The sequence below is a fragment of the Balaenoptera physalus genome (assembly GCF_965194825.1).
Source record: "Balaenoptera physalus genome assembly, chromosome: 2".
NCBI lineage: Eukaryota > Metazoa > Chordata > Mammalia > Artiodactyla > Balaenopteridae > Balaenoptera > Balaenoptera physalus.
This window is the reverse complement of record NC_138883.1, coordinates 144,077,331-144,102,998: the sequence shown is the minus strand read 5'-3', so window position 1 is coordinate 144,102,998 and position 25,668 is coordinate 144,077,331. Positions and strand designations below refer to the sequence as shown.

The window sequence follows — 25,668 nt, the reverse complement described above, 5'->3', positions numbered from 1 at the left end:
CGCGCTGTGTGGTGTGTGGGATCTTAGTTCCCTGACCAGGGATCGAATCTGCACCCCCTGTATTGGAAGCACGGAATCTCAACCACTGGACCGCCAGGGAAGTCCAAGACTGAAGGGTTTTAATAGGCCTGCCACACGGCCCTTCCTAATTTTTAAGAAGACTTCTCTGGTGCTCTGTGGAGAATGGATGGAAGAGGACGAGCCCTGAGCAAGAAGAAGTGATGGGGTTCCTGGGTTCCAGTTCAAAGAGGATGCTGGCTGAGCCTAAGGTTGCAGAGGGGAGGGAGTGAAGTGGGCAGATTCCACAGATGGTTTGGAGAACTTTCAGAGGGATTGGATATGGGGTAAGGATAAGGGAGAGGGAGGAAATAAAGAGGACCCGTTTGGTTTGGGGGTTAAGCAAGTAGTAGGTGTAGGGAAGCCTACAGGAGGAGCAGGTTAGGTGTGGAGTGGGTGAGTCAAGGTCAAGTAACTGCATCATGTTAAGCCAGAGGTGGTGAGTGGAGCTGGGCAGAAGGCAGTGGATTGTATGCAGCTTGGGCTCAGCGGAGGTCAGACTGGAGGTAGATTGCGTGAGGTCACGATGGCTCGGGAGGGTGGGCAGAGGGGGAGAGGGCTCAGGAACACCCACTGTCGAGGGGCTGGTAGAAGAGGAGGAGCCAGCAAGGAAGACAGAGGAGGAGCCCCCGGGGAGGGAGGAGGAACTGGGGCCATGTCTCCAGGAGGAGGGCTTGGGCGTCAGTGTCAAGCGCTGCTGAGAAGTGGCCTGGGACTGGGTGGCATGGTGGCCGCTGGTGGCCCTGACCTCAGCCCAGTCAGTGACGAGGTGGGGCCGGACACCAGGTGGGCTGGAAGTTGAATGGGAGGCTGGAACAGGGGTTGCGTGGGGGATGCGTGGACCACTTTTTCAAGAAGTTGACTGTTTAGGGAGCAGAGGAATATGTATGTGTATGAGAGGCTGTGGGTAAAGGGAGAAGGTATTTAAGATAGGAGAACTCCAGCATGCGCAGTGCTGGCAGGAATGCTGCCCAAGAGAAGCGGGGTGACAGAGCAGCCCAGGCCTTGAGAAGATGACAGGCATGGGGTTCAGGGCATCAGGGGAAGAATTGTCCCTTGGAGCGGGGAGAGGGAGGCACCCTCTCCTGGAAAGGAGGGAAGGAGGCCACAGTGGGAGCAGATAGAGGCAGGTCTGGGTGGGGTGGAAGACGCATGAGTTCCAGTCCAAGCCTCCTGTTTTCTCCATGATGTTTGAGACAGGGTCATCAGCTCACAGCAAGGGGGAGGGGCTTCCCTGGTGGTGCAGTGGTTAAGAATCCACCTGCCAATGCAGGGGATGTGGGTTCAAGCCCTGGTCTGGGAAGATCCCACCTGCCGCGGAGCAACTAAGCCCGTGCGCCACAACTACTGAGCCTGCGCTCTAGAGCCCGCGAGCCACAACTGAAGCCTGCGCGCATAGAGCCTGTGTTCTGCAACAAGAGAAGCCACTGCAATGAGTAGCCCCTGCTCGCCGCAACTAGAGAAAGCCCGCGCGCAGTAACGAAGACCCAACGCAGCCAAAAATAAATAAATAAATTTATTTAAAAAAAAAAAAAAAAGGGTGGAGGACTGGGTGTGGGAAGTTTGAGAAGAAGAAAAAGGTGTGAAATTGGGAGCAGGTGGTAAGTCTCCCAGAGTAACCCAGGCTTTGTGGGCCATTGCAGAGTGACAGTTTGAGGTCCGAGAACATGCCTTTAAAGTGAAACGTCCACCCAATTTTGTGATGTTGCCCAGTTGCTTGGGTGTGGGCACGGGAGGCGGATGGCAGGACGCATCAGGCTGAGAGGCAGGGTATTCCTACGGGGTTGGGAACAGTGATAGCCCGTGGGAAGGGTATGGGCCATTCAGGGAAGGAAGGGAAGTCACTGAAGGGCATGGGGAAGAAGGCGTTGGATTGGCGGAGGTCAAGGGGCTGAGTCCAGGGTGCTGGGGGCTATCCGCGTGGATGGTGGTGGTGACAGGAGGTGGCTGGAAGAAGCAGCTGGGCTCGGAGCTGAAGCCCCCGATCAATCACCGGAAACACCTGGAGGCTGGTGAGGGTGGGGAGGGGAGGCAAGTGTCTGGAATGGCCTCGCCTTCAGGGGCTCAGAGAGAGCCACGTGCTTGGGGGGCCACAAGGACACCAATTGCCCATCTCCCCTTGTGTTCTGCTTTTGTGGGAGGCGAGAGGAACAGACGGGCTGTGCGTGGTGTGGGGAGTGCTATCCTCAGGGACCAGCCTAGTGTCTGTTAAGGCATGAAGGTGAAGGGAATATTCTGGCTGGACAGCTGGTGCCCGCTGATTTCAAGGACCTCAGTGAGGCCACAGAGGATTTGAGAGTGTAGGGAGGAGCGAAGGACTGGCTCTGATTTGGGGATGAACAGAGCAGGGAGGACCGGGAGGCTGGATGATGCTGGGTGACTCAGAGGGTGTGGCCTCCTGGCTCTCCCCAAGGTAAAGGGGTGGGAAGTGGGGCAGATCTTCCCGAGCATGTGAAAGACTTGGGGATTTTGAGTTGATGGTGAGTTCCACGTGAGTCCGCCCAGGTGGTGTGGTTGTCTCGAAGGCTGGCTAAAACTTTGAAGACCTCAGTCGAAGTATGAAAATAGCTATAATAGAGGTGATGGGTCTGCTTCACTCTGCATCCAGAATGTTGTATTTGGTTCTGGGTGTCAGAGTTCATCCAATTTAGGAGGGAGAGCAGAGCAGGAGGGGTCTGGCCACATGTTTCCTTAGGATGATTTGAAGGAAGTTTTCTTAAAATGAAGTCCCTATATGCAGTTCAGGGGTCTGTGAACACCCCTCCCCACAAACTGTATGGAGCGTTGTGTATGTGCATGTGCTTTCCTAGGGAGGATGGCCATAGTTTTTTGTGTTTTTTTGCCATAGTTTTTTATCAGATTTTCAAAGGGGTCCTTGACTCAAAAAGAGATTAGAACCACTTGTTTAAAGGGTTTGGGCATGTTCAGCTTAGAGAGGGGAGAACATGGGCCAAGAGGTAGGGGGAGGAGAGAGCTGTTTCCATGTAGATGAGCACTGCCATTTGGAGGAGGGGGATTTGCTCTTGTGGACACGTCTGGGGGAACTCCGACCAGTGGGAGGGAGGCACAGGCAGCCGGGTGGGTGTCTGAGGGAGCCTGAGGGCACCTGTTACAGGTTGGGTATATACACAGGGCAGGGACAGAAGGAGGTGGCCTGTGACGGCTGCAAAAGCTTTGTCCAAACCTTCTTGTTCTGAGGAGCACACAACTCTGGGCATTGCCAGGTTTTCCTCATCCTCAGGAAGACCGTGCTGTGGGCTGAGCTTTGCTGGGAGAGGTGAACCCCCTGCAGGTGCTCAGGTATGCGGCTCTGGGGTGCAGAGGCCCCCTGGAAACCTGCCTGCCTTTTTGGAGACAGTGCATTAACTGTCCTTTTAGGGAGTGGGCCCTCCACCCGTCCTGGGGCCTCAGGTGACCCATCTGTGGTGTGGGGACGTGTTCCTTGGGCATTGCCTTGGGGTGTGCCTAGCCCCTCCCCATGTCTCATCCGGGGCTGTGAGCCCACCTCTGTGGGCCCTCAGGTGCCCACCTCGATGGCCTGTGGCATCTCTTCCAGGATGTGGAGTTGGGTGAGATGAGCACTGAATTGGACCTGGGGTTGAGCAGAGCTTGCTGTCTTAGGGGGGGCCCCGTACCTCCCTGCAACCAGCGTGTTCCCAAGCAATAGCTGGGCTCCTACCTGACTTTGGCACCAACAGAATCTGATCCGCTAAATTTGAAAGTGACTCCCATGGGACAAAACTGATGATTAATCGAGCTTGGCCTTTGTCAGGGCTTCCTCCCTTTTTTTTCTTCTCTGTTTTTTTTTTGTTTGTTCTTTTTTTAAAGCAGGCATGTTTCACCAAGGATGGAATATTCTGGAAAATTGGAATTGGACTCCCACAACCCGATTGAAAGCCATATCCCTTACTTCAAAGGAGGGAGCTAAAAAAAAGCCACTCCTTGTCTTCTCCCGTGAATTTTAAATATTCTGAAAGCTTTGCCCACAAAGGAAACAATGCCTTATTCCCTAAATAATTAAGTAGAGTACACCGAGCATGGCAGTGTGGCCCAGGCCTGGTCATACTGTACCTCTGGGAGCCTCTCAGGGGGAGAGCTTGGCTGGGTGCCCGAGGAGGTTCTCCTCATAGAGAAAGGGATGCAGCTTCAAACAGCTGCCTTGCAAGCAGCCGGCAAAATTGGCACAGCCCTGGAAATGTCACGAAAGCGGCTGAAGGTGTCATGTGATATAATGCAAGTTTTCCCCTGAGAGGCTGCATCCATCAGCTGTTTGTATCAGCCCAGTGAATTCTTAGTTGGTCTTATTTGTCCCTTCACTGCCACGTGACTGCACACGCGAGACAACCATGGCCTCAGGCCACATCTGCATCCTCCCAACCACTGTAGTATTGGCACTGGTTTCTATATGTACTTGGTGGAAATTTCTGGAGACTCTGCAGGGAAGAGGAGGCTACTTTGTCTTCTGGCAGATGACCCTCCCCTCAGGAGCCATGGTGGCATCTCAGAACTGGCTGATTATTTCCCAGCTATCTTCCTGTTCTGTACTTACACAGGTTCTTTATCTGTGAGGCCACAGAATGGTGTGCTGGACAGACATAGGTCATGCCAGACGGTCATTGTGGTGTCTTACTTGGATTCTGTAGAAGATTGAGTTCTGCCAGGAGGAAGGGAAGTAATATTTGTTGATTATCTATAGGCATTATTTCATTTAAGCTTCATGTTTTATGGATAAGGAAATGAGTTCAGAGAGGTTAAGTTACTTGTTTAACGTCACACAGCCAGGACTCTGAGTGGGTTGGTGGTTATATACGTTGTATGACTCTGAGACTTTTACAGTTCCATGACAAAAACAATCTTTGTTTCAAAAGTACTTGAGGTTTAAAAGAAAAGAGGTGTGTTTAAGGAAGCTCTGTTAGCACACCTTCCAAAGGGCAGGGGTTATAAGCAGGTATTTAGTCTGATGTGAACCCATGGCTGTTCATGCAGCTGAGTTTTCTTTTTCTTTCCTTCTTTTTTTTTTTAAATCCAAAATGTGTTTATTGGGATGGTTTCCCATTCATCTTGATTCAGGGTGCTTTTAGTGCTGCCTCTGTCTGAAGGAGCATCCTCCAGTAAGCCTTACTTTTCCTCCTGTAGGCTGGCAGAGGACAGTAGAGCAGCCAACGCACAAAACTGTTTGTGCATGGCTAAAGACGGTGGTGATTTTATAGCATTCTGGGCATTTCACATCCATGAAATAGGAATTGGGGCTCTGCACCAGGCGCTTCTTCTTGTGTTTCCTCTTCTCCTCCTCTGGAGAGGGATGAAGGAGATCCTTTGCAAGAGGTGCATTCTCGTGGGGAAGTCATCACCACTGGAACGCAGCTGAGTTTTCTACACATTTTGCCCTGAATCTCCCGAACCCAGTCCTTGGTCTTCCTTTTCTCATCCTTCTCTCTTCCAGTTTCTTTCTTCTCAGATTTCAGTATAGGTTCTCAGAATGACTTAATTCTTAAGTCTTCTTGAGTTGTATGTTGCAATCACATCTATTAAGACAATGTTCAGATCACGTAGTAGGCATCTGAGTCCCCAATAAGTAAACCTGTTAGTCTGGGTCTATGTCGGATGAGTTATATCGATATTAATCTTGACACAGAGCAGGGTGGTAAGCTCACCAAAGCCCACATTGCTCTCACCTGCTTTTTGGCTGTGAATCAGGATCTTGCCCACACTTGCCAGGGGTTCAAGCTTTAGCTGATTGCCTGCATTGTTTGTCTGAAAGATGCACGAGAACATTTTTCCCCCAAGTGTCCTGGCAGCTTTGCTGTAGCTGGGCCTCTCCTGGCTGTAATAGAAGGAGCTGCCTGTCAGGAACTGGAGTTGGAAGGTGCTTGAGTGATGTGATTTTCAGGACTGGTTTCCCTGTCAGCACTTTATCTCCACAAAAGGGGGTGGTTTTCAAGCCCCTCCATCCTAGGTGAGAGGTCAGACTAAGTCTGAAGTAGTGAAATTTGGTTCTGTTTGTGCATCTTACAAAAATTGTTTGGTTTATTTATATGTTTTTTTTCCTAGAGCAAATCTCTTACCCACGAATGGCTAAACTAACCTAGTGAGTCATGAGTGCAGCTTGAAGAGGAAGTCACAGACTGAAATTATGATCTGAAACCTAGATAGGATCTCGTTAAGTGTCTTTTTCTGGGAGGAAGTTCATGGTTGAGGGTCTTCTAGGTAATCTGTTTTTAGAATGCACTTTTTCAGGTAGCCTCTGAAACTATTCTTGGTAACAGGTAAAATGAATTTCCCCCACATCCATGGGATCAAATATTTGCATGGCAGCAGCAGAAAGCCCTGTTTATGCTCAGATCTCCGTGTCTATGGGCTTCTGATGCTTCATGCTTGGGTTTTTCAGAATCAACAGCTTTATTTAGGTCACCTGTACTCAGGTGGCAGCCCGAGGGAAGAGAGCTGCATCCAAGCAGGCTGGGTGGAAGCCTGCAAGCAGCAGGTTAGCCCAGCAATGCAGTTCTTCAATATGAGCTTTGCTCCTCCATTCCCTCAGTTAAGTAATATTTACTTAGTACTTCCAGGGGTGACTAAGATGGATTTGGCCTCTGTCCTTGTAGAGCTTACCGTATAGCAGGGGAGATGGATATTGAATAATTACAAAAGTAAAATTCATTCATTCAACAAGTGTTTGTTGAGTATCTGGTATACCAGCTGCTGCACGTGGTGAACCAGACAAGAATCCCTGCCTTTGTGACACTTACATTCGAACGAGTCACACGATAAATCACACTATAACAAATAAGTAAATTTTATGGCATATTAGAGGTGATAAATGCCATGAGCAGTAGAGCAGGTAAAGGTGATTGGGAGTAGGAACCGGGCGGGGTGGGTGAGTGGGTGCCAGTTGCAGAGAGTGGGATGCATGGAATGAAGATGATAGATGGGTTTGGAGTTATTGATAAATGACAGGTTTTGACAGGGAGTTGGAGAGGCTGAGGGAGGTTCAAGCAGTTAGGAGGCCAGTTGGAAGGATCATGTATGTGTGGGTCGAAATGACTGAGAATCAGGACAGGAGTCGTGTAGGAGAGAGGGCCTGTGATCCTGAAATCATCAAGAAACGAGGGGGAGTGACACGGGGCTGGTGGTTGACAGCAGCAGTGAGGGGTAGAGGATGACAGAGTCTGATGACAAGAGATTGAAGACCGGGGACTTTGAGGGGGGAGGGAAGTGGTAGTGAGGAGCCTGGTCATCCAGCTTGCTCTGCAGGAGAGGTACAGGGTGTCGTGAGGGCAGATGGTAGGGGTGTCTGGCCTGGAAGGGAGAGGCTGGGGAAGCCTTCTGTGATAATTTATAATAAATATATATTTGGTCTTCGTCTTGTTCCTGGCACAGAGCTCCTCAAACCCTTGGAATTTCCTGTGAAGAGAGCCTTAAAGGCGTCTTGTTATGTTAATGAGGTGACTTGGAAAGCACCTGAGGATGGGGTGGGGGATCCAACCACATGATTAGAGGGTTGGAACTTTCAGCCACCCTCCCCCACCTCTGGGGAGGGGAGAGGGACTGGAGGTTGAATCAGTCGCCAATGATGTCATCAATCATGCCTCTGTAACGAAACCTCCATAAAAACCCAAAAGGGCAGGGTTCAGAGAGCTTCCAGGTTGGTGAACACTAGGGCATTTGGGGCGTGTGGCACTCAGAGGGAGCAGGGACATTCTGAGTCCTTTTTCTATACCTTGCTCTATGTGTCTCTTCCATCTGGCTCTTCCTGAGTTATATCCTTTCATAATAAACCAGTGATCTAGTGAGTAAAATGTTTCTCTGAATTCTGTGAACTGCTCTAGCAAATGAATCAAACTGTTGAGACCTTGAATCTGTCGCCAGCTGGTGAGAAGCACAGGTGGTAACTGGACTTGTGATTGACATACGAAGTGGGGGCGGGAGGGGGTCTTGTGGGACTGAACCTGTGACCCGTGGGATCTGACCCTCTCTTCAGGTGGGTGGTGTCAGAATTGAGTTGGATTGTAAGACACCCAGCTTGGTGTCTCAGAGAGTTGCTTGGGGAAAACCCACACATTGGAATTGGGTGGAGGGACTTCCCTGGCGGTCCAGTGGTTAAGACTTCACCTTCCAGTGCGAGAGTGCGGATTCCATCCCCGGTTGGGGAGCTAAGATCCCACATGCCGCGTGGCCAAAAAACCAAAACATAAAAAAAAAAAGCAATATTGTAACAAATTCAATAAAGACTTTAAAAATGGTCTACATAAAAAAAAAAAATCTTTAAAAAAATTAAAAAAAAAGAATTTGGATGCAGAATCTTAGCTTCCCAGAGGAAGTGCTGTTTGAGAGGGTGGTGGGTGGGTAGATGTGGTCCAGAAAAGGTCAGTAGGGAGCACGAACTCTGTAATGGTCAGGAGGAGGCCTGCCTCACAAACCAGGGGTGAGTGTGGACAAGGAGCTGGAGATAAAAGGGGGTTTCCTGAGTTAGTTGTTTAGTGCTGCAGTAGGAGGAGACCTGTTTGGGTGACTGGTGGCTGCATAGAGACCCAGGTGGGCCAGATGGAGATTCTCTGTGGCCACCCAGGAGGCCAGCTGTTGAAGCACCAGGTCGGCCAGCTGCTGCCTGCTGCCCCATCTTACTGCCTGGTGGGTGGTTCATCAACATGGTCCAGATAGGCCCCAGGGGCACTTTTAGGAGTTGTGAGCCTTTGGGCAGGAACCTGAAGGTTTGGGGAACTCAGGAGGTATTTTCTGGGTTTTCTCCTGACTGTGGAGACTTTGGGAAGGACTGTGGGGTTGCTGCTGGTGAGCAGGATTTGGATTTCTGGATCATTCCTTAAGGCCTGGGATGACAGCCTTGGTGAGAGATGGATAAGGATGAACCTGTTTGCCCAGAGACCCGCTGAGGTCCTCAGGAGGGCTTCTGCCTGAACATGGTGGCAGGGGAGGCGGCCTGGGGAGGAGGGTCAGGGAACACAGGTGTGGGGCCTCATGGAACAAGTGGGAAGGGAGCCTGAGGGGTGTGTTGGGTTTAGGTGACCCAGGTGACTCCCGCCTGATAAGTTTGTGTGCCCTTGGGTTCATTACTTAATCTTTTCCCCCTGTTTTCCTCTGTAAAATGAAGACACAGACACTGATTCTCAAGGTTGTTGGGAAAATGAGGTGAGCTATGTATGTCAGCGCTCAGCACGATGCCAGACACCGACAGATGATCAATACATGCCAGGACCTCTAGGAAATACCTTTTCCAAGGTACTGCCAAGATCTGGTGAGTGGATCTTAGCATTGCTGTAGGACATGGAAAGGCATTTCCTATTTAAAAACCAGATGCCTTAGGAGAGGCACACGAATTGCGCTGCAGATGTGAATGTGCATGGAAACCCGTGAATTTGAGGATGGAAGCTTGATGCAGAGCACTTGGAGGAGATGAAAAGAAAGTGGGGAGAAGTCTACACACAGGCCATCTGGGCCTTTGGAGGGGACGGGCAGTGTGTCCTTGGTACATGGGAAGGAGCACGGGCTGTTCTGGGCACATGTAGGCCCCAACTGTCTGGACACCTGCTACCTGCCTGGGTCTGCTAAAAGTCGAGTGTCAGACCTTTTCCAAAAGGGAGAAGAACCTGTAGAAAATCCAGTATGATAAATAGCCCCCATCTGATTCATCATAACCAGAGCACAGTGTGATAGGAAAACATGTCATTCTTCTAATAGTCACTTATTTCTGTCTACTGAAGACTTACCAATGCTCTGTACATTTCCTTCCAAACCTAACGAAGTGTAAATGGAACTTGACTGACCCTTTGCTTGGACACTTTTGTTCTCTCTGTGCACCCTTCTCTCTCACCCCTTTGTTTTTTTTGTTTTGTTTTGTTTTTTGGCTGCGCCATGCAGCTTGCAGGATCTTAGATCCCCGACCAGGGATGGACCCTGGGTCACGGCAGTGAGAGTGCCGAATCTTAACCCCTGGACTGCCAGGGAATTCCCTCACCACTTTGTTAAGACATGTTTTCTGGGTGCCAGGCTCTGGCTGTGACATGGCACATAAAACGTAGTCCTGGCCCTTAAGCTCACCCCAGTAGAGCTGTGCTTTCAGGCCAGGCAGAGTGTATTGGGAAAGGTCATTTGTGCAGCACCTGGGGTAAAGGGAGGAGTTGCTGGTGGAAGCCATAAGCTGGGCCTCCAGCTGTCCTGTTGCAGCCTGGAGCTGAGAGGGTCAGTATATCTCTGCATGCCTCTGTGTGTGTATGTGTGCTTGTGTGTATGTGTGCCTGGAAGGAAAGCATTACCTAGCAGCTCTGCTGTAGAGAGGGGTTCCCACTGCTGTCAAACAAAGGTCTGCTTGTTTGCCCTGTGGAATTTCACAGGGTCACACCAGCCAGGGGCTAGTCCCTCTGGGCCCTCTGTGACTTGGGTTCACTCAAAGCTCTGGCCACAACTTCAAGCACTTCCCCTATCAAGGTGCTGCAGGGGCTCTGGAAATGAAGACCTGATTCCTGCCCAAGGGGGCTTACAGTCCAATTTGGGGGGTACAGCACACCTATAGCTACCCAAAGACAAGGCAGAATAATATGAGGGCCACAGAGGAGACACAGAAAGCTAGGCTCCAGAGAGAGAATCCGGTCTGGTGGTGGACCCAGGTGCCTCTGGAAGAGGTGACCAAATTGCACTTTGTCTTGAAAGATGGTAGGATTCTGACCAGTGGGGGTGGGCTAAGTGGGGGGTGGCCGTGAACAAGGGGGCGTTCCAGGGGGAAGGCACAGCTCCTCTGAAGGCACAGGTATGGATGAGCAGGAACTTCTGTTTTGTTAGTCCTGTACGTTGGTACAGGGATTGATAGGGAGGAGGAGACAAAGGCTGGGTGAGGTCTTGGATTTGGGCTCCGGGCCTGGGGATGGGGGCTGCCTTCACAGTCCTTGTATGAATAGCTAGACAGAGCAGACGCCCGTGGTTGGTCTGAATGGGGTGCAGTTGACGCTGTGTAGTACAAGGGAATCCAGCACAAAAAGGCTCCCTTTACTCGTGTATCGCTTGTTTGAGGTCCACAAGGGCTGACTTTCTATTGAACGTGGCCTGTCTCAGCTCCTGCGGGGTCAGCATACACCTGGTGCCATGGGGTTCTGTGGAGCCTCGGGCACAAATTATTTTTGTGCTCCTTCAAATGCCCGTGTTTATTTTTAAACTTGAGCCTTGGTAAGGCAGGGATGTGTCATGCAGGCTTCGCTTTTGAGTGAAAAGGTTCTCTTGGGCTGATGGAACCTGCAAAAGATGTTCCCCATTTAACATTGTCCTTTCTCTTCATTTCATGTCCCAGTGCCTGTATTCCGGCCTTATAGGGAAGGCCACAGAAGTAATTTGCTTTTAAAAAAAAAATCCTGGAAAGAGGAAAGCCACATGCAGTTTGCCAGTCCCATAACTGGCACTGGCAGATCTGTGTCAGGAGCAGCAGTGCTCAGACAAGGAGGGTCTGTGTGTGTCGGAGGTGGGTGGGAGGTGACAAGCTGGGATGTGAACCCGAAACCTGCCGTCCCCACCCCCACTTCCCACCAATGGGAGCCCACGGACAAGGGGCTTAGAATAGAACGTCTGTTATCTTTGCGGCATATGCAAGTTATAACTGAAAAGTTAATGAGATTAACGTAGAGTTCAAGATGAAGGATTCAGCGCATGTGCCTCTGTCTCCCCTTCCTCCCCAGAACCCATTAAAATGATAATAAAGAGATTATTAAAAGTATAATCCTATGACAGCAAAGTGAATGGGAGGGAATCAGCAGCAGCTGAGAGATTGCATCAAATTTCTGGACGATAGAAAGCAGGTGGAGGTATGGCCACATCAGAAATGTAGCAGAGGAGCCCAGAGCCCAGTGGGCCCGAGTGGAGCGGGCCAGTCTGCCCTGCAGAACCCCAGAGAGCCTGTCAACTAAGCCTGCAGGTCCATCCCAGGGCAGGAATGAGACGTGGTGCTGAAAGCTGGGACTTTAATGGAAGGTCTCAGGGGAAAATGAGGACAGGTGAATTTCGTTGGCGGAGTCAAGGCTGGGGGTGTGGGTGCTGGCCTTCTAGAACAAAGCCTTCCTTCATCCGGCGTGGATCTGGGGTCAATGGATGGTGTTTGAAGCCATGGTACCTACTCAGATTATCTAGGGAGGGAACGAGGAGTGCTGTCACGCTGAGGAATCAGGAAGAGGAAGAGCCAGCAAAATAAACGTCTAATCAGATAACATGGATGAAAGACAATCAATGGTAAAGCCAGACCTTCAAGACACCGAGGGAAAATAATTTTTTAACCATTGGAAAAAATTTTTATATCCTGCAGAGTAGACTGAAAAATGTCCCCTATAAATATCAGGCCCTAATCTCTGGAACCTGTGTTACCTTATAAGGTAAAAAAAGGGTCTGTAGATGTGATTAAGGGGAGGATCTTGAGATGAGGAGATTATGGTGGATTATCCTGGTGGGCCCTGATGCAATCACACGTGTCCTTATGAGGGAGAGGCCTAAGGAGATTTTACTATACACAGATACAGAAGAGAGATGGGGACATGAAGACCTCAGCAGAGAGAGATTTGAAGATGGAGGGAGAGGTCAAGGAATGCAACCCTAGAAGCTAGAAAAGGCCAGGAGTCGGATTCTCCCCTCAAGCCTTTGGAGGGAGCTTGACCTTCCTGACACCTTGGTTTTAGCCCAGTGAAACTGATTTCGGACTTCTGGCCTCCACACTGTGAGAGAATAATCCTGTTGTTTTAAGCCACCCAGTTGGTGGTCATTTGTAGCCCTAGGAAGCAAATACACCTAGCCAAATTCATCAAGTGTCGGGGGGAGAGTAAAGGCAGTTACAGGTATGCAAGGACTTAGAAGTTTACTTCCTGCTCATTCTGAGGGTCTACACCAGCCAAACAAGGGTGAAGCCTATGAAAGAGGCAGTTAGGGGCAGAAAGAGAATTGGTAGCTTCTGGGAGCCTAAAGAAAAGAACTTCCAGACAGACGGCTGTGAGTGGGCCTCAGAAGCACCCAGTCCAAATTAGAACTGGAAGTCGTCAGCTCCAAGAATAATATCTCCAGGACAGAGACTGGAATGGATTCCAGGAAATGTTCGGAATGAACAAGAAGCTGGAAGACCACAAGGGTTATAGGAAGATGGGCTGTGTTTCTTTTCTCAATAGGAAAAAGAAGGCAATAGAAAAACGCCACAAAAAAGAAAAATGACCACAAGCATGTTGTGATCCAAATGTGAAACACACTAAGATACCACCTGCTTTGAACAGTGGGGAGAGTGCTGGAGAGGAGAAGCTTCTCTTTGACCTGGATGCTGGGAACTTTTCCTTTGAGGAGCATTTGGCTCTTGACATTGGAACTGTACAGAAGGAAATAGAATTCCTGGCACATTTCTTGGCTCTGCAGGGAACAGTATTTATATAGTCATAATAATGTTCTCTTTTTAAATGGTGACATAGTGCTCTATTGTGGTAATGTATTAACTGAACTCTTCCTGGACATTCCATTTAATTCCTGGTTGACTCTTTTTTTTTGTTTGTTTGTTTTTGGTTTTTTTTTTTGTTTGTTTGTTTGTTTTTTATTTTTTTATACTGCAGGCTGGTTGACTCTTTGACTTTTTTTTTTTTTTTTGTAACTAATGCTGGAGTCTGAGGTCAGTTTGACCCATGAAACCTCTTTGTGGGGAGAGTTGAAGAACTGAATTGTTAGACTAGTAATGTGTTATCATGCACCTGAGGCACCCCAGGTGGAAGAGTGACGGCAGGATTCTGGATGGAGGTGGTTTCGTGGCCCACCTAGACTGTCCCGATTACTGGGCCTTGGTCCTCCTGGATCCTTCCCTGGTGAGCAGCCTGGTGCTGCTTCCCGGAGCAGTGGCCTGTGGGCAGATGGGGATGTTGGGTGGGGCAGGCACGCGGCCTTACGGGTGGTGCACACGGGAGAAACCTGAGCTTGTTTAGATGCCAACAGAAAGGATCCAGAAACAGAGAGAGGCTGTGGTTGTAAGCGAGGCCAGAGTTGCCCAATCTTCTTAACGTCATGGACACACGGAAAATATTTGTACAGCTCATGGGTAAACGGACGAGACTGCTCATGGTCAGAAGTGACCAGCCCGGGCACTCCAGTCGTCCCCGGCTCTGCTGTGCACCCGAGGGTTGGGGAGATCCCCTCGTCAACAAGCTCCTTCCTCCCAACCCCGTGACATCTTTGTACAACTGAGAAAAAAGCCACTTCTTTCTCAAGACACCTTCCAGATGCCTGCTTTCTGCCAGGCAATTGACAGAGTCAGTGGGCAGAGCTTTGATGAGCCCCACCGCGATGGATGGATGCCCTCCGAGTTCTGTGCCGTGCAGACTCATGGCTCAGCACACCTGTGGCCCATTGGAGGACGCTGCTAGGAAGAAGGTTAAGGGCCTGAGCTGCAGGGGGGCGGACAGAGATGTTCCTGCTGTGTGCTGGCATGAGACTCCTCCGGGTTCTGCCGTGCTGACAGAGCCGAAGGTGGGAGCACCTGAAGTAGGGCTGCAGGGAGGTGGGGTGTGGGCGCCACGTTCAGGAGAGACACCTGGGCTGTAGGCAGACGTCTCGGCCTCATCACGAGGAGACGGTTCTTGAAGCTGTGGAAGTGAGCGTATGGAAAAGCTCCGTGGAGAAGAACTTGGGAACAAGCACGTAAGCCCCTGTGGATCACCCAGCACCCCTGCTAAGGTGGGGCCTGATGTTCAAGTAGAACATGGAAATGAGCCCCCAGTGGGAGGGGAATCTGAGCACTGTGCTGTCCTGTCCCATGGCTTTTGGGCACTGTCCCAACCAGATCCAGGATCCCTGGCAAAGACCTCTGACGGCCGTACCTGAGCCCTCAGGTCTGCACCCTTAGGTGCTGGCTTTCTACTCACTCGGTGTCACTGCCAGTGTGTGCTGTCTGGGACAGCATCTCATTCGTCTCTCTGTCCCTAGGGCCAAGTGTTAGATTTTTGAAGGGCTTTTAGGAGTGTAGATAGAGGTCTGGGCCTGGATGCTTGGAGGATGCAGGGCTCCAGCAGCCCTGCCTGCTCTTGGCCCCGGGTGTCCTTGGGAATCCACTGCCCCGGTGTTCTCCACGACTCTGACTCTGAGCTGCTCCATGGAGTGTAGGGTCCAGTCCTGTAGAGCTCTGGCCTCGCCAGCTGTCCCAGGGACGCTCTCCGGAACTGAAGGAGGCCTGCTTTGGGGCCCCCACACCTGAGCTCTTGGACCAGATGAGCTGGTTACACATTTGCCCTTGACATTGTGGGTAATAATAGAAAGGAATTTTTGCTTTGTTGGGCACATCCGATATACTTTCCACATTACATCGAAGCCAAATCATTTAGTTCAGCAAATATTTTGGACCTACTGTGTGCGTGGGACTGCAGCAAATAAAAGGCTGGAGAGAGGTGCATTATTTCTGCATGTCAGAGTAAACTCACGGTGGCTCTAGAACAAGGGATTTATTTTTATTTACTAGGCTTTCTTCCCTTAAGACATACAGTGTTTCAGCCTCATAATGTTAACTGCTAAACATGTCACTTCTGCCTTACGTGGTGCTGGGACTTGTTGCTCTCCCCACGGGGGCAGGTCCTCTCTGCTTGTGCCTTCCCATGTGTGTCTTTGGTGTTGTGTGCAATGTCCTTGGGTGCAAAGGAAATGGCTGTCCAGCAGTTCCCACCCAGGGGCCTGGGAGGGTAGGAACCGGTGTCCAAGCTATTTCATTATTTCCCTAAGACAAAGGGCAGTTGTTCTGCTTTAGGCTGCTTGGGCAGGTAACTAATGTACCTTCCTTTTTGGCTGGAATCCTATCAATTCTTGAGGCCACCTTGGTGAAATCCTGCTGATTAGAAAGCTGTTTGGAAGTTGTACATGACTTCAGTCAATAAAGAAGTGAGAAAACAAATTATTCTTTCATAAATACTGCCTGGAAGGTCAAAATCTTTCAATAAGTGGGGTCCACAGGGAAGATATGAATAATAAATGGCCACTTCTTGGTCAGTAGGTTGGAAACCAGTGGATTAACTGTGAGTTAGAAACAAGCCCAAACAACCACTAAAATTGAGGGTTCTGGCTCTTTCCAGGGCAGTCCGTGGTTTGGAGATATCCAGCCAAGCTCCTGGGCACTCAGAGGGCACCTTGGGTCTCAGTTCTGTTGGTACCAAATCCCTATCCAGCTTCTGTCAATTCTGTTCCCTTGCTAGCTAAACTTTTTAAGAAAAAACAGTTTATTGAGGTATAAATGACATACAAAAAGCTGTACATATTTGAAGTACACAAATATGTAATGAGTTTGGAGATAAGAACACACCTGCGAAACTGTCACCACAATCTATGCCATAAACAAATCCATTCCCTCCAAAAGCTTCCTCCTGCCCTTCTTGCTTATTATTTGTGTGTGTGAGATAAGAACACTTAACAGAAGATCTTTGCAAAATGGTAAGTATACAATATAATGTTAACTCTCGGCACCATGCTGTATAAAGTTCCTTTTTTTTTTGGCTGCGCAGTATCGGAGATCTTAGTTCCCTGACCAGGGATTGAACCCGTAACCCCCGTGGTGGAAGCATGGAGTCTTAACCACTGGACCGCCAGGGAAGTCCTTGTATAAAGCTCTTGAGAGCACCTACCCCTCTCCCTCTGTCAACCGTGGTGTTTGGGGTCCTCTCACACCTGTCTTATTTGGTCCAGGTGGTTCTACACTTGACCTCTAGGTTGGGAAGCGAGCGACACTGGCCTCTCTCTTGCCCAGACACAATTTCAGGTTGTAGCAAGGCTCACTGTCTTCACCTCGCACGCATTCAATAACCCTCATTTCTCCCTTGCCAGAGAAAACCCCAGCTCTGTGGTCACCATTCCCCGGTCTTTCTCATGCACACACAGGTAGCTCCAGAGCTCCCTGGATTCTGAGGCAGAGGCCGTGGTGGTCTTGTTCTGGGGTATTCCCAGTGGTCAGCATAGCTCTCCTATGGAGCTGTGGAGTAGATATTTGCTAAGTTAATATATATTTATATTAGTATACATATTTATAAGAATGAGATCATAGTAGGATGCTTTTTTGTAACCTTCTCTTTTCATTTTAATACTATATGTCCTTATTAACATCTATAGTCCTATAGTGTTGGCGAGCTTTTGTTGGAACTCTGGAACCTATGAGTTCTTTTTTGTTTGTTTTGTTTTCTTTGAAGAAGAGATTTTGAGTGACACTGAAGCCCTTCAAGTCCTAGCTGGTTCTGTTCAGAAGGAAAGGGGACACAGACTGTACTCAGCAACACCTGTTGGCCTCCTTATTCAGTAACTTCTGGATGTAAATCATTGAATGATAGTTTAACGAAGTAAAGAATAAATCATGATGGGTAAAGGAAAAAAGAACATCTTTCCATGTTAGTAAGTACTACAATTTTTAAAGGCTGAGTGGTATGTCTTGCATGGGTATATTATGCTTGATTTAAACAATCCCTCACTTTGGACCATTTAGGTTATTTACAAGGATTGCGTGTGTGTCGGGGGAGGTGTGTGTAATAAACAGCTCTTCAGTGACTGCCCTTTTGCCCTCATATCTTTGCACGTCCTCATTTATTGCCCTTGAATAGGTTCCTAGAAGTGGAGTTGTTCGAAATTGAGTTGTTTGTAGTGAGGTGGATGGACCTAGAGTCTGTCATACAGAGTGAAATAAGTCAGAAAGAGAAGAACAAATACCGTATGCTAACACATATATATGGAATCTAAAAAAAATGGTTCTGAAGAACCTAGGGGCAGGACAGGAATAAAGACACAGACTTAGAGAATGGACTTGAGGACCCGGGGAGGGGGAGGGTAAGCTGGGACGAAGTGAGAGAGTGGCATGGACATATACACACTACCAAATGTAAAATAGCTAGCTAGTGGGAAGCAGCCACATAGCACAGGGAGATCAGCTCGGTGCTTTGTGACCACCTAGAGGGGTGGGATAGGGAGAGTGGGAGGGAGACGCAAGAGGGAGGGGATATGGGGATGTATGTGTATGTATAGCTGATTCACTTTGTTATAAAGCAGAAACTAACACACCATTGTAAAGCAATTATATTCCAATAAAGAAGTTAAAAAAAAAAAAGTAGAGTTGTTGGCTTCAGGAGAACGCAGTTTTTTTTGGCCACATGCAGCATGTGGGATCTTAGTTCTCCCGCCAGGGACTGAACCCATGCTGCCTGCAGTGGAAGCGTGGAGTCTTAACCACTGGACCGCCAGGGAAGTCCCAGGAGAATGCAATTTTAATCAATTTATTATTGATTCAATAAATTGCCTCCCAGAGAGCTCTCCCGGTCATACCCCATTAGTAGTGTAAAAGAGACAGATGCGTTCCATTCTAGCAGGCTGGATTTTTTTTTTAATCTTTTTTTTTTTTTTTATTGCGGTAAAATGTACACAACATATGATATACCATCTTTTTATTTTTTATGTTTTGGTTTTTTGGCCACAAGGCATGTGGGATCTTAGCTCCCCGACCAGGGATTGAACCTGCACCCCCCGCATTGGAAGGCGAAGTCTTAACCACTGGACCACCAGGGAAGTCCCTGATGTACCATCTTGACCATTTTTAAGCGTGCACTTCACTGGCACTAAGTGCTTTCACATTGTTATACAATCATCACTGCCATCCATCTCCAGAACTTTTTCAGCAGGCAAGTGGTTTTGTTTTTGTTTTTGTTTTTTTAGTCTTTGCAATTTGATGCTGAAAAACCTCTCACTGTTTTAGTTCACAGTTCTTTTTTACTGAGAAGGTGCAACTTGCTGTCAAGTGCTGTGGACACTTTTGTGTCTCTGTGCTCTCCGCAGTCTTCAGCATCCTCGGAGCCGCTAGAGGCTCTGGACAGCTCCCTCCTTGAAGCTTTGAGCTCCCGGGCTTGGTGTTGGCCATCTTCGCTGGCTTCCCTCCCGCTTGCCCACCTCTGCTCCACCTGCCCTTTCAATGTGCACTGTTTGCAGTTTTCCCTCTGCTGCCTTTGAGCTGTTCTTCAGGGTTGCTCTTCCCTGCCCCGTCCTCCTGAGGCCTGCTCCATCCCAGCACACTCTGCTGCTGTTGTTGGAAAATATACGTAACGTAAAGTTTAGCATTTTAAAAAAAAATTATTTTTGGCCGCGCCGTGCAGCTTGTGGGATCTTAGCTCCCCGACCCTCGCCCTCTGTAGTGGAAGCTCGGAGTCTTAACCACTGGACTACCAGGGAAATCCCAAAGTTTAGCATTTTAACCACTTCTAAGTGTGTTCGCAATTCAGCAGCACGTAGAACGTTCACAGTGTCGTACGCCTGTTACTGCTGCCCCTCTGCAGAGCTTCTTCATCGTCCCAAACAGAGGCTCTGTACTTGTTAAGCAGTAACGCCCCATTCTCTCCTGCCCCCAGCCCCTGGTAATCATCATTCTACTCTCGGTCACTATGCATTTGGCTGTTTGATTCATATAAGTGGGATCATATAGTATTTGTCCTTTTGTGGCTGGCTTATTTCATTTAGCAGCATGTTTTCAGGGTTCATCTGTGTTGTGGTATATGTCAAAATTTCATTCCTTTTTATGTCAGGATAGTATATTCCATTATATGTATTTAACCCATTCTGTTTATCCATTCATCTGTTGGTGGACATTTGGGTTGTTTCTACCTTTCGGCCATTGTGAATAACGCAGCTGTGAAGAGTAGTGTACAAGTATTTGTTTGAGCCCCGGATTTCAGTTCTTTTGGGGTATATACCTAGAAATGGAATAGCTGGATCATATGGTAATTCTGTGTTGAACTTTTTGAGGAACTGCCAAACTGTTTCCCACAGTCCCAGCACACTTTTTGAATAAATGACCAGAAGAGATGGCACCTGAGGCTCCCCAGGCCGAGGGACACTGCCATGCAGGGAACCTGGACCTGAGAGTCCAGAGAAAAGGATTCAGGCAGGGGGACTGGGACACGAACCGTTCCCTAAGGCATGTAGAGCTTGACTGTGTAACCTACCGTCTGCCTGTCGTAGTTTACTCTTCTAAGCAGTGGCTTCTGTAGGTTTTTAAAGAAGGTAGCCTGAGAGAGAGCTGCTGTTGGGCACAGAAGCAAGGACAGTGGCCAAGACAAGGGGACAGGAAGGTGGGGTGCTCTGGGCTGTAGGTAGACTCTCAGTCAGATTCTCAGTCTCTACCAGCAGGCACCATTGGCCGGAAGCAACCAAGGGGCTTCCAGATGCACAAGAGACGTTCTAGAAGGATCCAGAGCTCTGTTCTTGTAGCTCAAGCCTCTGAGAGATGGTCAGAGTAGCTTGGAAGCAAAGCAAGAATAGTAGACGTGCTCCTGAGGCACTGGGGACTTCCATAACCACCTCTCCCCAGCCCACAGGGATGCTGAGTTTCAACTCTGTCCAGGTCACTCCAGACAAGAGGAGAATGGCAGAGCCCAGGAGAACATCTTCCTAGTCTTTGAGATATGGCCTGCCCACAATCTACAGCTTTGCTTGTATCTCCCAAGGTTGCCTTACTTAAAAACCCTTTGCTTCGGTATTTACTGAACTCCTTCCTTGCCTCTCTCAAAACCTCTGTTTTCTGTGTTTTCAATATTTCTGAAAGCATTAAAAAAATTCTCCTGTTCATAAGAGACCCTGAAATAGGCAGCCTAGTGTGAGGTGGGTTCCTCCCTGGGACAGCAGCGACCCAAGTAAGACATTGGAGGCCCAGAGTGGGCACACATTCTGTCTGTCTACCTAGGGTGCAGGTCACCTTCATCAGGTACACCATTGTCCCGCTAGAGATGTGTTAGGTATCTGTTAGCCTCTACTTCATGCCCACTGGGAGGGCTGTAATAAAAAAGACAGACAACAACAAGTTCTGGAAAGGATGCAGGCACGTTGGAATTCTCAGACAGTGCTGGTGGGTATGCAAAATGGTGCAACCTCTTTGGAAATAAGCCTGGCAGTTCCTCAAAAAGTTAAACATAGAGTTACCATATGACTATTCCACTCCTAGGTATAAACCCAAGAGCCAAGAAAACACGTGGCCACATAAATCTAGTACACAGATATTCGTAGCAGCATTATTGATAATAGCCAAAAGGTGGAAACAGTACAAGTGTCCATCAACTAATGAATGGAGAGATAAAATGTAGTATATCCATACAATGGATTAATATTCAGCCATAAAAAGGAATTAAGTACTGATATATGCTACATGTGGGATAAACCTTGAAAACACTGTGCTCAGTGAAAAAAGCCAGGCACAGAAAGCCACATACTGTGATTCCATGTATATGAAATGTCCAGAGCAGGCAAATCCATAGAGACAGAAAGTAGATGAGGGGTGCCTGGGGCTGGAGGTGGGGAGAATGGGAGTGACTGCTAATGAGTATGAATGGGGTTTTGAGGGTGATGAAAATGCTCTGAAATTAAATAGTGGTGATGGCTGTACAATGCTGTAAGTAAACTGAAAACCACTGAACTGTACACTTTAAAAGGGTGAGTTTTATGATATCTGAATTATAGCGCAATGAAAATAATTTAAAAATTATCCATGAAATTTAAATTTCGCCAGTTCTGTATTTGTGTATATGTATGTGTGTGTGTGTGTGTGTGTGTGTGTGTGTGCGCGCGCACCAAATCTGGCGACTCTATACTTGCCACCTATTTTTGTAGAAAATTTTGTATTATAATACACACATAAAATATCTATTAGCCTGAGAGACCAACTGATAGATAGTGTAAATGAATACATCACAAATGCTCTTTTGAGGTATGTCTGCAACTTTGGTTTTGTATTTTACACCTTTTGCAATTGACCTGGCAAGTTACCAGCCACTTCACACCATGCGGTTCTAATTTTACAAGAGTGGTTCCTAGGAAAACAAAAAGAGCTTTTTCCCCCTGAACCCAAATTCAGAGTGGTAAGCTATATACTTAACCATGGTTGGTTTCTAGAACTGGTACTAGGATCCCCCTTGCTGGTACCCAGGAACCCAAAAGACAAAAATGAAACACAAAACCAGTTTGCCATAGTTAATACTAATTTGCCAGTAAAGGAAAAAATAAATCCCAGGCTTCTAAATTTTTTAAGCTGTGAAAAATTTTTTTAAATTGTGAAAGTGCACAGTTATTCTTTTTGAAGATTCTCTTTTGTTTAATTTGCTGATGATAACAGGGAGAGAGAGCTAGGTCTCTTTGGGCATGTTGAGCTGTCTAAGGTGGAAAAGGAGATTGTCTTCCCTGCAGTGATTTTCACGCCTGTAATTAATATATTATCATAATATTCCTTTAACCAGCTGCTATTACTAACAAAAAAGCACTTTGCAGGACCTCCCTGGTGGTCCAGTGGTTAAGACTGGGCGCTTCCAATGGGGGGGCGCGGGTTCAATCCCTGGTCAGGGAACTAAGATCCCACATGCTGTGCAGTGTGGCCAAAAAGTTAAAAAAAAAAAAAAAAAAAGGAAAGAAAGAAAGCACTTTGCATATATTATCACATTTAATCTAAACAGTCCCTTGAGGTGGTTCTGTTAATGTTGAGGGAAGTGACTTGGCCAAGGTCACACAGATGATCAGGTCCTCCTAGGGAGCATGTACTGTTCCACAGCCTGAACTAGTCTCCCTGTTACTCTTTTTTTTAAAAATAAATTTATTTATAAGTTTATTTATTATTTATTTTTTGGCTGTGTTGGGTCTTCGTTGCTGTGCACGAGCTTTCTCTAGTTGCGGCGAGCGGGGGCTACTCTTCGTTATGGTGCGCGGGCTTTTCATTGCGGTGGCTTCTCTTGTTGCGGAGCATGGGCTCTAGGTGTGTGGGCTTCATTAGTTGTGGTGCGCAGGCTCTAGAGCACAGGCTCAGTAGTTGTGGCGCACGGGCTTAGTTGCTCTGTGGCGTGTGGGATCTTCCCGGATCAGGTCTCGAACCTGTGTCCCCCGCATTGGCAGGCGGATTCTTAACCACTGCGGCACCAGGGACGTCCCCGCCCTCCCCCCTCCCCCTCCCCCTCCCCCCAACCCCCCCCAACCCCCCCCCCACCTCTTACTCTCAACAAAGAGAAGCATCATGATTTTGTGGAGCCGCCCTCCTCTTCAGCTTTGTCTCTGACAGGTAAAAAGAGCCAAGAAAGGAACTAGAATTAAAACCAAACACTGTTATGTTCCTGACGCAAAATAAGGACTGTTAAGTCGTTTTGGTATATATTTCATATGTCCATCACTTTGTTTTCCTTTCCCGATAAAGGTTGGGCTACGTGGTGGCTTCCAATATGATACGAAGCCAACTGGATTTTTGGAAAGCTCTGTCAGCCTGAATGACCCTGAGGACTCTTGAGCTCCCCTGCTGCTTTCCTGACCCCTGTCCTTCATCTCTAAGGGTGGGTCCTCTTCCTGCCCCTGTCCTGGGTGCCCCCCAGCTGGGTTGTCCCTCTCCTCCTCTCTCCCTGGGTACTCTCCCTGCGTGGTTTCGTCCACCTGTGATTTCTGCTCAGCTGCTGCAGTGGGTTCCCCAGTCTAGTCTTCTAACCTTGAAGAGTCACCCTGAAAAGGGGTCCCATTTGCCTTCTTTTTTAAAAAAAATATTTATTTATTTATTTGGCTGCACCGGGTCTTACTTAGTTGTGGCACTTGGGATCTTTAGTTGCGGCGTGGGGGATCTAGTTCCCTGACCAGGGATCGAACCCGGGCCCCCTGCATTGGGAGCGTGGAGTCTTAACCACTGGACCACCAGGGAAGTCCCCCATTTGCTTTCTAACATCTCTTCCAGATGGTCCATAGGCAAGGTCCACTCATCATGACTCACATTTCCTCTCAACTGCCCAAGCCAGAAAACTTGGGTCTTTTTCCCTCTTATCCTTTTCTACACTTGATCTTTAAAAAAACCCAGCTTTACTGAGATAAAACTCATGCACCATACAATTTACTTATATAAAATATACAATTCATTGATTTCTTTTTACTATATTCAGAGCTTGTACAGTCATCAACACAGTATAATTTTAGAACATTTTTCCCTCCTCAAGGAATCCCAGAACCTGTTATCAGTCACTCCCCATTCCCCCCATTTTATGTTTACTGTAGATGAATACAAAAGCCCTCAACATTTAAAATTGAGAACATTATTTTTCCAGTCTTATATAGGAACGATGTTGCCAAGTCATACCCTCATAGCAGACACAGCATAAAGTCTTCTATATTTTGTTTGCAGTGCAGTGTAACAGGAAAATCTCTGTGCACAGATGTATTACAGCAAAAGGAAGAACGCAAACTGCTCCTTCGGCAATATTTTGCACTCTCTTGAATTAGCTGTCCCAGGAATCATTGATTGTTATGACTTGGCTGCTTGCCACCTGACTTTTTAGAAATCATCACTTGGATGTTTTCTGGTTCTTGGCTTTCGGTGTTCATAGCACGTGAATCATAAAACTCTGCTTTTTGTTTTAAGACTCCCATTTATCACCATAGATTCAGGTGGAATGACTTTTTTTAGTATAAATGTTCAATATCCCACATATAGAGGATAATCACAATGTATGTTGAAATCCTAGGATTTCAACATAAATCACAAATGTATGTTGAAATCCTAGGATACCTTCCATAGATGAAATATCATGCATAGAAGGTGCCTGTCGATTCGGTGGCTGGTTTGTCAGTGCAGGTGACACGCCTGTGTGCAACTCAAAAGACGGGCGTTGGTGCATCACCCGTGACCCAGCAGTCTTGGGTAGAGAACACAATCTCTTAATGATGATATCCCATAATTATGAGAACAACTATCCAAGTGCATTTAACATTTTTCCTACGTATATATTTCTTGGACTGTATTTGAAAGAGAATATAGCTTTGACATATATTTTCCACTGAGCACAGTTGGAGACGGTGTCCCCCAAGATAAAGACCAGTTTCCTTAGCGTGTCATTCAGAATCCTTGGCTATCTGGCTTCAGCCCACCCTCAGGCCTCATCTCTTTTTTAAAAATTATTTATTTATTTATGTATTTAGGCTGCACCGGGTCTTTGTTGCGGCACATGGGATCTTTGTTGCGGCATGCAGGATCTTTCAGTTGCGACATGCAGACTCTTAGTTGCGTCATGCATGGGGGATCTGGTTCCCCGACCAGGGATCAAACCTGGGCCCCCTGCATTGGGAGCATGGAGTCTTAGCCACTGGACCAGCAGGGAAGTCCCCAGGCCTCATCTCTTGCCACCCACTCCTGTAGCCACAAATAGCACTTGCCAGTCTCTGAGCACACCTCTCATGTCTGCAGGGTCATTTCCCCCTCACCTGCTAAACCCAGAAGATTTGCTGGACTCTGGGCCGGGGGTAGAGGGGGACGTTTGGAGGAGGGGGAGGAATTTCTGTGCAGGAGTAGAAGGGTGCTGTTTGAACACGAGGTGGTCTTGCAGTGTTGCTGGTGAGTTTTATTTTCTTCCTTGATCCCGTCCTTGGTCTCATCTTCCCATCATATGTTTACCTATCCTGCATCCTCAGAGAAGCCCCTCACCCACCCCATGCAAATATTTGCCTTCCATCACAGATTTGCTTTTCTGAAATTCTGCCTCTCCCCCTCCCGACCATTGGGATCCTCACCCACTGCTCTGGACCCACCACCCCTTTCGGAGAGTACGGACCCTTTTCCAAAGCACATGGCAATGGACCTCATGGGCCCTCTGGGGCAGC

At 48.1% G+C, this 25,668-nt stretch overlaps 1 protein-coding gene and 1 pseudogene across 12 annotated transcripts in view; one reads left to right on the top strand and one right to left on the bottom strand.

The window, feature by feature from the left end:
• The window catches only part of HOMER2 (homer scaffold protein 2), a 96,756-nt gene that overhangs the window by 14,958 nt on the left and 56,130 nt on the right, over positions 1-25,668 (top strand). The window contains exons 1-3 of one of the 11 annotated variants that reach the window (XM_082448743.1): positions 14,463-14,532; positions 17,226-17,424; positions 18,498-18,698. The exons of 5 other annotated variants lie outside the window; for them this stretch is intronic. The gene's annotated coding sequence lies outside the window, so the exon portion shown is untranslated. Of the gene's footprint in view, positions 1-14,462; positions 14,533-14,555; positions 14,740-17,225; positions 17,425-18,497; positions 18,699-23,233; positions 23,367-25,668 lie in introns of those variants that run through there. 5 more of the 11 variants (XM_082448749.1, XM_082448751.1, XM_082448750.1 and 2 more) reach the window with 5 other exon arrangements.
• Positions 659-9,301, bottom strand: LOC309654596 (small ribosomal subunit protein eS27-like pseudogene; annotated as a pseudogene). The gene has a single exon. The product of its transcript is annotated as a small ribosomal subunit protein eS27-like pseudogene (transcript).